We start from the raw sequence: 15244 nt of genomic DNA, 5'->3' as shown, positions 1-15244 counted from the left end.
AGGCCGGGAGCGTTTTACTCAAGGAAGCTCAGCAAGTCCGAACAGAACTACACCATCTGGGACAGGGAGTTGCTGGCCATTCATGCAGCGTTCAAAGCGTGGAGGCACTTCCTGATCGGCGCCAAGCACACGGTGCAGGTCTGCACGGACCACAAGAATCTAGAGCACTGGCGCACGGCACAGTTCCTGAACCAGAGGCAGATACGTTGGGCTGAGTTCTTTGCGAATTTCGACTTCCGAATAGAATATGTCCCGGGGGACACCAACATCATGGCGGATGCTCTCTCCCGTAAGCCACAGTATCTGGAGGAGGCAACGCCAGCGGCCGCCATGCACATCTTCGCACCGACAGTGTGGGCGTGCGCGGCGGCAACAGTTGACCTGGATGCGGTGCGACGAGCGTTGCAGGATGACTCCTTCGCGCAAGCAAAGATGGCAGAGGTGCACAGGGGCACGGCAGCGACCGACGAGTTCCAGCTGCGAGATGGTTTGCTCATCCGTAAAGGGGCCATCTACGTGCCGGGAGACGAACTTCGCGCCAAGGTACTGCAGCAGCTGCACGACGCGCCCACTGCCGGGCACTTTGGCAAGGAGAAGACGGTGGAATTAGTAGCCAGAGACTTCTGGTGGCCCGGAATGAGAGGGGAAGTCGCGGACTACGTGGCGAGGTGTGACACCTGCCAGAGGGCCAAACCAGTGCACAGACCGCCGGCCGGACTGCTGGAACCGCTGCAAACTCCGTTCGAACCATGGGAGAGAGTGGCCCTGGACTTTGTCACGGATCTGCCCAGCTCGAGGGGCAAGACGGCTGTGCTGGTGGTGGTGGACTTGTTCTCCAAGATGGCACATTTCATTCCGTGTGCGAAGGTGGCCACGGCGGAACAAACCGCCAAACTGTTCATAGACCACGTGTTCAAGGTTCACGGTCTGCCGCGGTCTATTCTGTCCGACCGAGGGCGACAGTTCATCTCGAACTTCTGGCAGAGGCTGATGGGCTTCCTGAACGTCAAGATCAACCTGGCGTCGGCTAGACACCCGCAGACCAACGGGCAAGCGGAGCGGGTCAATGCCATCATGCAGCAGTACCTGAGATGTTATGCGAATCAACAGCCTGCGACGTGGGTGGATTACCTGCCTCTCGCCGAGTTCGCCTACAACAACACGAAGCACGTGTCCACGGGGGTCACGCCGTTCTTCGCCAACAACGGGAGGCACCCCAGAACCTTCCCGGGACTGGAAAGAATGGGGGAGGGGGAGCCGCAGACAGCAGATGCGTTCGCGTCGGAGTTGCAGGAGGTCCACGATCAGCTGCGGCGGCACCTGGAGCTGGCTAAACACGCATACAAGGTACAAGCGGACAAACACAGAAGGGTTGGCGAAGAGATCCATGTGGGAGACTGGGTCTGGTTAGCAGCCCACGCAGTGCCGGCCAGGTCGTTGGCGAAGAAGAAACTAGGGCATAAACAACTGGGGCCCTACCAAGTCGAAGAACAGGTCAACCCGGTGGCTTTCAGGCTGGCTCTTCCGGAGGGTTCCAGAATGCATCCGGTGTTCCACAGATCGGTGCTCACTCCCTACAAGGCACCTCACAGGTTTCAGGAACCAGGAACGGCACCGGGTCCGCTCCGAGAGAGAACCGGGCAAGGGGGAGTGGCACAGGAGGAGCGCATCAACGAAGTCACGGAGATTTTGGACTCCAGATGGGGGGAAGAGGGGGTAGAATACCTTCTCGCCAAGGAGGGCACCCCGGCCAGTGCCAACAGCTGGGTGCCGGGCTACGCTTTAGACGAACCTCTGCTCAAAGAAGAGTTTCATGCCCTCTTCCCACACAGGCCAATGCCAGCAGACTTTTTCGACGACTGGCTTTTCACGCCCACGCTTTCAGCCAGCACGTTCCGGGGGTTCGACTCGGACGAGGAACCGACACGAGACGCCCGTTCCCCGGAGGGGTCACCCTCGGGATCTGCTTCAGAACCCTCGTATTGGTGGGATGATCGACCAGAGGAGCAGTTCCGCAGAAGGTGGCTGGAGGGTCCAGGACGAGCAACGTCTCCAGAAGGCAACGAGGGAGAGACGGACATGGACGTTTTCGGGGACGACCCGGGTTTCGAGCACGGCGGCACAGAGATGGAAGCGGAGGTGACCGTCGTCAACGAGAGCAGGGAGGAAGAACCGGAAGACTTCGGATGGCGGCCCGCCACGGGAAGCGAACTGTATCCGACATTCGTCCCCCTGACACAGCAGCACCCAGATCCCGCACCGGAAGGAGGGGAGGGGGGAAGAGGGGGCTTCGAGGGGGGGATGGATGTCAGGGGTTCAGGAGCAGAGGCAAGGGCAAGGGAGGAAACAGAGAGCGAGGGGGAGGAGGCAGAAGAAAAGATGAGTGATGACGACGACCCGAGATCTCCGAGTCTTTCCAGTGAATCAGAAGATTCACAGAAAGGAGCACCAGTGGCCAGGGCAAGGGGGGAGCCTAGGGGGACACCCCAGGAAGATAGAGCCAGAGGGGACTCAGAGGGGAGCAGTTGGAAATCGGGACCAGCGTCACCGCCAGAGAGCAGGGAAGAGGAAGGGCGCCAGGGATCAAGCGCTGGCAGCTCACAACAGGGGGGAGGGCACGAGTCAGGAGTGGCCACACCTCCATCGGGGAGCGAAGAAACGGTCAGACGGAAGGTGGAAGGTTGGGCGCGCGCGACAAGTTCAAATGCACAGGAAGGTGGCGCAGTAGGCAGCCCGGAAAGGGAGCCAGGTCCTAAAGCCCACCGAAAGGAGGGAGAAGAGTCAGGGGGGTCAGCGTCAGAGGAATCCCGGAAGGAAGAGACCCCGGGGGGCAGAGGGACCCAGAGAAGAACAGTCAGGCGGAAAAGGTGGAGCAAGGCTAGGATATTAAGTTGGTGTACAAGGGGCGGAGACTCAGATGGAGCTTCGCCGATCTAACCATTAGACGTAGGGTTGCACGCAGCAGCTTGAGAATGGAAACTGTAACTCAATAAAGACTTTTATTTAATGATCGCTGGCTAGCGTGATCCTCTGTGAGCTAGGATCTGGAAGCAACTCTGACAGATGTTCTTTTAAGTTGCTTTTTGCAGTACCTGTTTGTAAATATCATTTCTCAGCAGCACTGTCAGTAACAGGTTGGAAGATGCTTATTAAAAGGGGGTGTTGGTGGTTTTAACTCTGTATTTTTATCAGCTCTCATTTAATGAGGATGTATCCCCATTGCTTTGAAATGACCTGGTAACAACCTGGCCTGAGTTCTGTTGATGTTGGGTGGGCTAAAAATGCTGTGAAATAAATGCATAAATAAATTAATCAATGCTGTGTGGATTGAGATCCCAAAGGCACATGACTATCAGCTTCTTACGGGATAAGCACTTGGCAAATGCTTCCAGGACTGCTGCCATAACAAAGTATTTTGACAGCTTAAATATTCAGTCATCTTGACCCTGGTTATTATAACCATTATAAAATTTTATTTTATACTCTTAAGAGATTGCTATCAATGCAATCCAGTGTATTGTTATGAATGGGGGGAGGGCAGACACACCAAATCCTAAGTTTCGTAAAGGGGTAGAATTTAGCTCTTTTTTTAGAGTATGATGGGAAGATGCCAGGCCAGTGAAAAATACAGGCTGAACCTATTTTCCTGTTCAGGAGACTTCCAATATTGATGCCATTAAGAACACAAGGAGAACTAAGTACAGGGCCATGAAGAACAATTGACCATTGTCCTTTCCCCCAGCTGAGGACTGGACAGAAACAGAAGAATTTGGAGGAAGAGGTTGTCAGGGTAACAGGGGCCTTTTATAGCAGAGACTTTGGGAGCAAGTGAAGTGGGCAGAAAGAAGGAGCAGGAAGTGAGCAGAACTTCATTTCTGAAGGGCCCATCCTTTGGCAAATCTGGGCATTGCACTTGTGTCAAATATTTTCCCACTTACGCCCACCCTGAAAAGCTGCTTCTCAGGGTTCGGGGGCTCTCAATAAAAAAATGAGACATGGTGCAGAAAGCTTCAGTAGGTATGGGGGGTGGGTAGTATCCCTATGTCCATGCATGGAGGCATTGCTGCAGCAGAGCCTAAAACAGATACCACCAGATGCAACCCATAGGGTTGTGTCCAACTAAGGCTGCAGTCCTATCCCCCTTACCTGGGGCTAAGCCTCAGTGGGACTTACTGCTGAGTAGACATGGTTGGGGATAGCACTGACAGTCCTGACTAAGTCAACTGATTTCCGTGCTTTGAGATGCAGCCCTAACAGTGTAAGACTAATCATGTCTGCTTAGAAGTAAGTGCTATTGGATTCAGTCCTGCTGAACCTCAGATAAGTAGGGTTAAGATTGCAGCCTAAGGCTCCATCATATTGTCTTTAGGTTCTCAGAAATGATATATTCTAATATATGTGTCTTTTAAAACATACAGTGGTACATCGGGTTAAGTACTTAATTCGTCCCGGAGGTCCATACTTAACCTGAAACTGCTCTTAACCTGAAGCACCACTTTAGCTAATGGGGCCTCCCTTTGCTGCCATGCCGCCGGAGCACGATTTCTGTTCTCATCCTGAAGCAAAGTTCTTAACCTGAGGTACTATTTCTGGGTTAGTGGAGTCTGTAACCTGAAGCGTATGTAACCTGAGGTATCACTGTATTCACTCCCTTGTGATGCTGAAGATGGGGGAGATGAGCAGGCAGTGCAAGCCTCATTCCTTTTCCTATACTGGTTGGCAATATCCATAGCTGGACTATTATATCTCTTCCCCCTGCCTTGTACCTGCATCAGTTTTTCATATGTGAATGCAAAACAAGTACAGCATACAATATAAAGCAGGAATCATGGTAAGTAGTAATTCTGGAACAATCTGAAAGCTACAGTAGTTCACAAGTTGAATACATATTGATGTATAATGTGATGATAATGTCAACTGTGTATTTCATTAATATGCCTGAGAAAAGAAGTGAAAGGGTGACTCACTTCCGGGTTGGCGCCTCTGGCAATGGCAGATTTCCTCCGATCGGGAGGAATCCGCTCCGCGGAAAACAGGGTCTGAACCGCCACGGCGAGGCGGAGACCCATCAAAAACCACAGGCAGGAGAAGCCTGGGGATGTGGGATTCGGCTGGCACCTTTGCGCCCCCCCCACCCGCGGGGAAACCCTGTTTTGGGGATCCGGAGCGACGTGGGGTGAGTGGCGCGGTGCTTTGAATCGACTGCTTCTTTCACGGAGTGAAGCCGCATTGCTGTTGCCGGAGAGCGCTGACTTTTTCCTGTGGACAATTGGATTTTAAACAACTGCCCGTGAGTAGAACGGAAAATTGGACTATGAAATTTCTTAATTAGGCACCGAAAGCGGGAAGGTCTAAACAGGAAGTCCGCCTTCCGCTTTTGTAGATAGATTGAAGCAAAGACACGGCAAGCTAGAGTTTAGAAAGTCGTCTGTAAAGGACTAAATTTTCATCATTTAAAATTACTGAACCCCCCTTGGAAGCAGGAGAAGAGGGGGGAACCTTTTTTAGACTGTTTAAACCTGCAGAAGAGAGAGTAAAGAAAGGTAATTTTCCACCGTCTTGAACCTGGGAGCGGGGTGTCAAGACAGACGTTTTGGAGAAGTTCATTGACTATGGACGAACGTTTTTGACAGATAGTTAAAAGAAGAGAAACATATTGATTCCATTGTTCCCTTTCACATTTAAAAGGAACAAAATATTGACAAAATATCCGAAAAAGGAAAACTTTGTTGCTAGATCTGCTTTAAAAAAAAAAAAAAAAGATGGATACAAATAGAAATTGTTTCCCCTAGAGGGAGCTTGTGAAACTGTTATTAAAACTGAACTGGGGAGCAGCTGTAAAGATTAAAGATCATGGGACCAGACTTCGACCTTGAACAAGAATGTGCTCAGAGGCTCTGGTGCTTGCCTTTTGCAAGACAAGGGCTTTATTGGAACAGTTACATGAGAAGATGGATTTGATGACTGTTGTGATCGGAAATTTTGGACAGGCAGTGGGTACCTATATAGAACCCACTCAGGAATTAATCCAGGAATGTGCTTTGACAGATGAGATGAGGGAGGAGGTTGTTGCTGGACCTTGGGTGGCAGAGATGGAGGGAGCTGTGGCCCAGCAGGAACATGAGTTGTTGGATTTGACGAATGAACCTGGAAAAAGTCAGATTTGGAGAGATGGAGTTCTGTTTGGCTTGGAGATGGGGGGCTGGATGGACCCCCCTATGCAGGGATGTTTTGACCTTTCAAGTCTGGCTTTAGGCCGGGGGGAGCTCGGAGTTGTGGGGGCCCCTAACTTTGGAGGGACCTTGAAACATGCCTTTAAATGCCACATGGATTTCAGTGTTGACTATGGAAAAGGGGCTGACTTGTCGAGAAGGGACAAAAATATTGTCAAGCTGGAGTCTCCCCGAGTGAAAGGAGCAGAAGACAAAGTAAAGTACAGGTATAAACATGAAGAAGACCTGCAGAAGGGACATGGAAAAGACTTAAGAGCCTCGGTTATAAGGTCACCAGGTTGATGGACTAGATGGATGGGATAGAAAGGACTGACAAAACCCGAGACCAGGAAGAAGAGACGATGGATGAAGATTGGAAGAAAGTTTTTAAAAATTATTTAGAAAAGTATCGTAAAATTAATGAGTATTAGAAAAATGTTGGAATGAAAGTATTTGGCTTTAGCAAAAATGTTAAAAAGAATTATGTAAGAATATGTTATGGTTAAAAGAATTCGGTATAAATAAGATTTAAGTTTTAAGTTTTAGGGTTTTTTATGGTAAGATAAGGTTAAAATAGATTAAGGTAATTTAATGACAGAATATTGTGAAAGATGGAAAGGATTTGCTAAGATAATTAACTAGAATACAAAAAAGGGAGGTGTGAGGAGGTCGATGAAATAAGTTAATGAAAGTTAAGGATTTGGGAATATTGGATTTGTTTTTAAATTTTTTGTTTATTTTTGCTTTTTGATTGTGATGCATTGTGTGTTTTGCTTTTTGTTTTTTATTTTGGTTTTTATTGATTTGTATTGTTTAAATTGTTACTTTTATCTTATTTTTTTCTTTCTTTTTCTCTTTTTCTTGTTTTTTCCTTCTTTTTTCTTTGTAACTTTAAAATTCTCAATAAATATCATTTTTAAAAAAAAGAGAAAAGAAGTGAAAGGGCAATCAGCCCCAGTTATTTTGCCTTTTTGCTTACATGTCTTCCTGATTTTAATATTACTGCAAAATATGTCATAACACTACCTTTGGAGGCATTAAGCTTGGGCTACACACTTACATGTTGGCACAGCAAGTTTTAGCATCTAGAATTCAAGCTATGTTGTTATTTAGTCGTTTAGTCGTGTCCAACTCTTCGTGACCCCATGGACCAGAGCACGCCAGGCACTTCTGTCTTCCACTGCCTCCCGCAGTTTGGTCAAACTCATGCTGGTAGCTTCGCGAACACTGTCCAACCATCTTGTCCTCTGTCGTCCCCTTCTCCTTGTGCCCTCCATCTTTCCCAGCATCAGGGTCTTTTCCAGGGAGTCTTCTCTTCTCATGAGGTGGCCAAAATATTGGAGCCTCAGCTTCACAATCTGTCCTTCCAGTGAGCACTCAGGGCTGATTTCCTTAAGAATGGATAGGTTTGTTCTTCTTGCAGTCCATGGGACTCTCAAGAGTCTCCTCCAGCACCATAATTCAAAAGCATCAATTCTTCGGGGATCAGCCTTCTTGATGGTCCAGCTTTCACTTCCGTACATCACTAATGGGAAAATGATAGCTTTTACTATATGGACCTTTGTTGGCAAGAATGCAAGAATTCAAGAATTCAAGATATGAAGAATGGTTAAATGGGCTCGATAGCAGACATTGCAGTTTATATACTTGAGAGAGAGAAAGAGAGCCCAGTTTTATGTCTAGTTTCAAACACTCTGGAGTGAAAGTGTGTAGATTATCCTTTTATACATGGGGAAATGAGCCTGCAAGACAATGTACTTAATTATTCAACTATTTAATTGTTAAATATATTTATTTATAAAATTCCTTTTCCATATCCAGCTGCCCCTCACAAAACTCAGAGCACTGATGCATTCATGGCTTAGGTGACGCTTGAAACTTGTTTCCTTGACCACAATCCATCTGTTCTCAAAAATGCAATGTATTTCACGGATATGTAAAATCATGTGCACTTTCAATTAGCTACTTTCAATCAGCTGCTTTTCCTTGCTTGACATTATTTAATTTGACCAGTCCAGTTTTGAGATAGTTAGCTAAGACCAATAGTTTCTCGTCCGCCTCCTAAGTCATTAGCAAGACCTCACGGGTGAAAATGCTTCCTATATAACTTTAATTGTAATATCAACAACAAAAATCAAGATTAATTTTCTTGAATGGCATTCCAGAAGAGTGTTGAACATCAACAGTGAAGTGAATCATAAAAACGTGGAACAATAATGGACGGGTCAAGGATTTGAGAGGGTGTTTTTTTTTAAGCTGCAAAAGAAATTGAGGCGAAGCGAGCAATAAAAAAATATATGCAGTGGAGTGTGAATTAGTGCTGCAGGCAAAAGGAGAAGGGCAGCCAAAGGCAGAGTGAATTGTTCAGCCAAAGTTATTAAGGAGATGGGCTATAACAAATATATCAGAAAGGCGGAAATGAAGATAAAGTCATCCCTTTAATAAATTGAGAAAGTAATGAAATCCACAAAGCATATTCAATTGAACTGAGGATGTGTTCAATTGAGATTCTCAACTCCTTTCTTAAAATGGCTTCAGCTAAGGAAGTTACAAGGCAGGTTACATAGAAAGCAATAAAGACATTGCCGGAATATGCACTGATTTATAAGGGCAAAACATAAATATCCAAGTATGCATGAATTCCGGGATGCGGGTGGCGCTGTGGGTTAAAACACAGAGCCTAGGACTTGCCGATCAGAAGGTCAGCGGTTCGAATGCCCGCGACGGAGTGAGCTCCTGTTGCTCCTGCCAACCTAGCAGTTTGAAAGCACGTCAAAGTGCAAGTAGATAAATAGGTACTGCTCTGGCGGGAAGGTAAACGGTGTTTCTGTGCACTGCTCTACTTCGCCAGAAGCGGCTTAGTCATGCTGGCCACATGACCCGGAAGCTGTACACCAGCTCCCTCAGCCAGTAAAGCAAGATGAGCGCTGCAACCCCAGAGTCAGCCACGACTGGACCTAATGGTCAGGGGTCCCTTTACTTTTTTATGCATGAATTGGTCATGAGCCCAAGCCAGCCTTTTTGCATCAGGCCAAGGAAAAATATGTGGCACCTGTCCACCACCATCCCATCACACCAACATAAGGGGGATTGCCATCCCAGGGCTCAGGGATTCCCAGTTTGCAACTCAGTAGCCCATCTTCCAGGGGCTTGAAGGGGACTGTAACTGGTTAAGCTCACTGAGCTCTATAGTCAGGCTTGCTTTTTTGAACCAAGTAGCAAGGATACCATTTGGCCATGTTCTCTGACCAGGAGCAAAGTCTGGCAGCATCCGCCCTTTTCTAAAAATCAGATAATACAGCTAACATTGCCTGCATACCCCTGTTCGGAGTAAAGACTCACAAGACTGGCATTTGGTGTGAAGATCACAACTTTATTAAAGATATTGCAGCAAGGCAGAATGAATAGCTGTAGACAGGGAATTGGCACAGACCATGAAGGGCATGCAGTGGCCCTTATCTCTGGTCTTGGGCAATAACCTCTGCCTCGGACCACATCATCTGTTTTAAGCCTAGGCAAGGTTCTCATTCCTAACTCAACTTACCATGAAGCTGAGGGAGGTGCCCTGATTCCCTGTCTTATGCCTACTGCCAAGGAGGCTCCTGCAGGGACATCTCATATTAAAATTAATTCCCAGCCCACCCTAAATGCTAAGTTGTGACAGTAAGGTTTAGCCAATTAGAGCTACACACCCCAAATCAGAACAGTGCAGAGCAGATGAAAAGGGGCACACCAAGATCAACTAAAGGTAATCTGAAATATTCCCACTCAGCCCTGGAAGGCAACTGCGCTGCTCACAGACTAGGTGGGCAGGTCACTATAAGGGGAGCAGTCACCCTCCCACCTGGGTCACAGAAATGGCATGAACTCCCTGCCTCTATGCCAGGGATGGGTGGGGCAAACTGGGCCAATGGTGGCAGCGAGGCTATTTCACTACCAACAATTTCATAGCAAATAAAACCATGGTACAGCAACAACATCTAGAGGGCATCATGTTAGACTCATAGAATTGTGGAGTTGGAAGGGGCAACAAGGATCATCTGGTCCAACCCCTTGCAACACAGGACTCTCTTTTGCCCAACGTGAGGTTCAAACCCACAGCCCTGAGATAAAGAGCCTCATGCTCTACCAACTGAGTGTATCACAGTAGCTCTCAAATCAGACTGGGTCCAAAGATTCCAAATATCTGTCATGTGTTTAGAGATTTGAGATATTTGTATTTTATTTTTTTACTCAACTAGTTCCTTTTAAAAGCCTTCAAGGTCACAGATTAACAATCGTAGATTGAAGTGGTCATGGCACGTAAGGTGATGGTTGAAATGAAATTGTCCTCAACCACTTTGGACCACATTACTTGAAAGTTTGCCTTACCTAATACGTGCCCACTCAGCCACTTCGATCTGAGAAACTGCTTTTTTCCCCCTCCACAATTTTCATTGCAGCTGTTTGGAACATTAGTATTAGGCAAGTGCCTTTGTTATGGGTGCCTGCTAAGAGGTTTTTTGTTTAGGCAACCCTACCCACACATATAATTTTAGCATGCAATGTGATAAAACATGTGATTTTATTATGTTTATATTTTCCCCCCAAAATGAGTAAGTCAATCACATCCATTAATTTCATTGGTCTACAACCCATAGACACAATGACAAGGAAGTACTATTAGAAACAATTGTGCAAATATGCCTGGCAGATTGAAAGATGCCAATGACAGAATGGGGCAAGTTTGTCTAGGAAAAGAATCCCACCACCAGGATGTAGAAAAGGCCTCTCTCTGGTAGCCACCACTTAAGTGCCAAATGGAGAAGAGTCTCAGATGAAGGTCTTAATTCATGGACGTGTTAATAATAATGAAGTTGATCCCAGACTTTCCAGGCTTTAAAATTTAAAACCAATAGGATCGAAACAATTCACACATATATACCAGTGGGAATAAAGCCTTTCACCCCTCTCTCTCTCTCTCTCTCTCTCTCTCTCGTATATTATGTTCATTTTTGCTGAAGTATGCCATTCATGTCTCCTTATTTTGCCATTGTCCCAAAGACAGTGTGGCTTAATTCAGCACAACGAGCTTATGACCTTTCATTTATATAAATATCTCTGCTCTGACAGAAAAATGCAAGTCGTACTTGTCCTAGATGCACATGCAGTTTTAAGAAAGCAAATGGATTCTAGATGCTTCTTTTTTTCTCCGCATGACTCATCCCCAGATGTCTTATCTGCTACAATAAGCAGAAAACGAAAGCAAGTAACAATTGCTAGCATGAAGCCAAGAAGTACCTAATCAACCCAATGCATACCAAAACAAATCAGCAGGAAAAGCAATTTTAATCATACTTAAATTAATACATTCGAAGTGCAATCCTGTACATGCCGACTGAGATGCAAGTTCTACCAAGTTCAGTGAGGCTACTCTGAGTAAGTAAACACAGAATTAGAGCCTTGGGATTATGTTGGTTGTATTTCCTTAAAACCAAAAGTCATCACAAAATGAAATTCCATACATATTTGAATATAGTAAAGTATATAAGGTCAAAAATCCACAGGTGGATTTTAATTAAAAAAATCTATAGGATAATAGAGAGATTACCACAATTTCCAGAATTCAAATAGCACCACATTTTCCTGTTCATACTTTAACCTATTTTTTCCTCAGCAGTGGAAACAGATAAAATCACCTTATAAATCACATATTTACTTTTTGATAGTAATAATGCATTTGGTCCTATGCAATATTTTTTTGAGGAAAGACTTTTCATTTGCAAACAATGCAATAGACAACATAATACACAATGAACAACATATGACAATTTTAGCAAATGTTCTATCCAAATAAGCCAAAGGAGTGATCTCAACATAGAATACAGAAAAAACTTTCTGCATGGAACAAGCTGTTAAATTATACAGCTCTGGCCCTAAAGCATAGTTTGGGCATAGGCAAACTCGGCCCTCCAGATGTTTTGGGACTACAGTTCCCATCATCCCTGACCACCTGTCCTGTTAGCTAGGGATCATGGGAGTTGTAGTCCCAAAACATCTGGAGGGCCGAGTTTGCCTATGCTTGGCATAGTTGGTTTTTAGAACCCCCATGAGGCAGTTGCTGAGACTGAATGTGCCTGCCTTCCCACAGCTTCCTAAGTCCCCTCCTCTCCAGAGTTTCCCCCAAGCAGTCTGAGACGGGACCTGTGTGAATTAACTTCTCAGCTGCTCTCCTCATGCCTCTCCTGGTTCTGGGAGACACCCATGCTTCTTCACTAGCCAGACTCATCTCTGTCTCTCTGCCACAGACTCTCCCAGCTCACGAAGCACCATTGCCTCTTCCAACACTTCCTCCCAGTCTTCTCCCTCTTCTCACTCATTGTCTCCCCACCACCAATCCTCAATCTCTTAGCCTTCTTCCCTTGGAGGTTCCTCTACTCTTAGGAGAGCAACAAAGGACTCCTGTCATGCGAATGCTGGGAACACTCTTCACAGTAGACTCCGGTGTTAATGTGTGTCAATAATAAGCTTACACTCTGCCTTAATTTTCTGACGGAAACACAAACCCTGGGTGAGCACCTGGAACACCATGGAATCTTGTCACCAGCTGGCAGAGATTGGGGATAGCGTATAACAGCATATACCTGAAGGAGCGTCTCCACCCCCATCATTCTGCCCGGACACTGAGGTCCAGCGCCGAGGGCCTTCTAGCGGTTCCCTCACTGCGAGAAGCCAAGTTACAGGGAACCAGGCAGAGGGCCTTCTCAGTAGTGGCACCCGCCCTGTGGAACGCCCTCCCACCAGATGTCAAAGAGAACAACAACTACCAGACTTTTATTTTTTTTTTAATACATTTTTATTACTTTTTCAGGTAAGAATATACAGTCAGTATAAAGAAATAACAGTAAGAGAAAAGGAAGAGGAAAAAAAAAAGAAAGAAAAAAAAAAAAAAAAAAAAACATCTTTCCACAATATTTTCTCATAACCAACTGGACTTCCCCACGTCTCCCTCACCCTGCATTCTTTACAATAAAGATATCTGCAAATTGTTTCCTTGTTTCTTGCATTCCTTTGTACTTTCAATTAGTTATGTTTTGTGTTTAAAATACTTGTTGTCTAATTACATTGCCTTGAAACAAATATAATATTACTTTAAACATTAGTCTTTTCATAATTATAACATAATTTCTCATATACCAAATCTTATTGCTGAAGCTAAATTTTCCAAATCATGCAAACTCTTAACATTCATATAGCTTATAATGTTTTTGTAAATAATCTTTAAATTTTTTTCAATCCTCTTCCATTGTTTCTTCTCCCAAATCTCGGATTCTACCGGTCATTTCAGCCAATTCCATATAGTCCATCAACTGCGTCTGCCACTCTTCCAGTGTGGGCAAATCTTGTGTCTTCCAGTATTTTGCGATGAGTATTCTTGCTGCTGTTGTTGAACAACTACCAGACTTTTAGAAGACATCTGAAGGCAGCCCTCTTTAGGGAAGCATTTAATGTTTAACAGACCACTGTATTTTAATACTCTGTTGGAAGCTGCCCAGAGTGGCTGGGGAAACCCAGCCAGAAGGGCGGGGTATAAATAATAAATGCTATTCTATTCTATTCAAGCAAAAGTTATGTCTTTGGGGAAATAGCTTCAACTTTTCCAGTGTGCATCTTAAAAGTAATATGACACGTGCCACACTGGTTTGGCCAAACACCACAGAAGAGCAACGATAAAAATAAATACATGCACAAATGGGTGGTGGCAGCCCCTCAAACTACCTTCCAGTCTCTGAAAGCTACCATCTGCCCAGGTATATTACTGAACAGTTCACCCCAGGGCAGGCCTAGGGTTGAACGGCTAATGCTGTGTGTGGGAAGAGCATCTGGCTTTGATGGATTTGCTGCTGCCGTCCAACCACCTCACTTTGATAAGGCTAGCGATGCTGAGGATTGCAAAGGTTCTCTTGGTAGTTTGTCAGGGCTTCGTAGCAGGCTTCCCTTCCTCGTGTAGCTAACTGCACCTCAATTATTCAAAACCACTGGTGGAGATTAAGTGGCAAAACAAAAGGTATGATGACGCTTTGTTAGAGCTTTGAAATTGGATGCAGGTAATCTAGTTCCTAATCCAGTCTTTGCAGGTTCTTATAACATGCCCCATCCACAGCAACCTCTAGTTTAAAAGAAGATATTAACCCTGTAGGGTAGCTCACAAGCCCAAGCATTTTAATGTTATGAACCCACATGATTAAATGAGTAATGTTCCAGTGTCCTTAGATTCTACAGTTGAAATATGTGCCCTATTGTTTGTTTGGTTTTACATAAACATGTCTCTTTCAGGACAGAAAATCAGGATGTTTATTTATTGTATTCATATCCTACCTTTTTCCTCCAAGTTCAAGGTAGCACGCACAGTTCTCCCTCTCCTCAATTAATCTCAGCAAAAACCATGTGAGGTAGGTTAGGCTGAGAGGCAGTGATTGGCCCAAAATCACCCAGTAAGCTTCATGGCTGAGTGGGAATTTGAACCCTGTTTTCCCAGGTCCTAGGTCCAACACTCTAACCACTATACCACATTGGCATTGCTTATATTGTTGTTGTTTCTGAGTCAGCAAATGTTGAAGAGGGTTTCCCTAGACTTTGTGGCAAGTCACTCCGTAACTGACTTGGGGAGGGGAGGACAATGTCACCACCTTGTTTGCAAAGTAAACTATTACATAATATACAGACTTGTGTGGGTGAAAAAACTATTCATTACAAATAAAACTATTCATAACTATTCATTGAAAAACTATTCATAACTGTGAGTGCTTCTACCTCTCCCCTACCCTCCAAAAACCCCAGCAGAGCAGGAAAAATAACTTTATGCAGCATTAGCTTTAAGCATTGTTAAAGTAGCTTATGTAAATACATTACATAACATATTGCATTGTGTGTGGGCTGCCTTTGAAAGCTATTCAGAAACTTCAAACCTCAGAATAGTGCAACCAGATTACTTACTGATACACAGCTCGCTAGTAGTAAAAGATTTTTACTAACTTCTGCTTTATTCTAAA

Source organism: Podarcis pityusensis (genome assembly GCF_964106645.2).
Source record: "Podarcis pityusensis genome assembly, chromosome: 9".
NCBI lineage: Eukaryota > Metazoa > Chordata > Lepidosauria > Squamata > Lacertidae > Podarcis > Podarcis pityusensis.
This window is presented reverse-complemented; position numbering follows the sequence as displayed.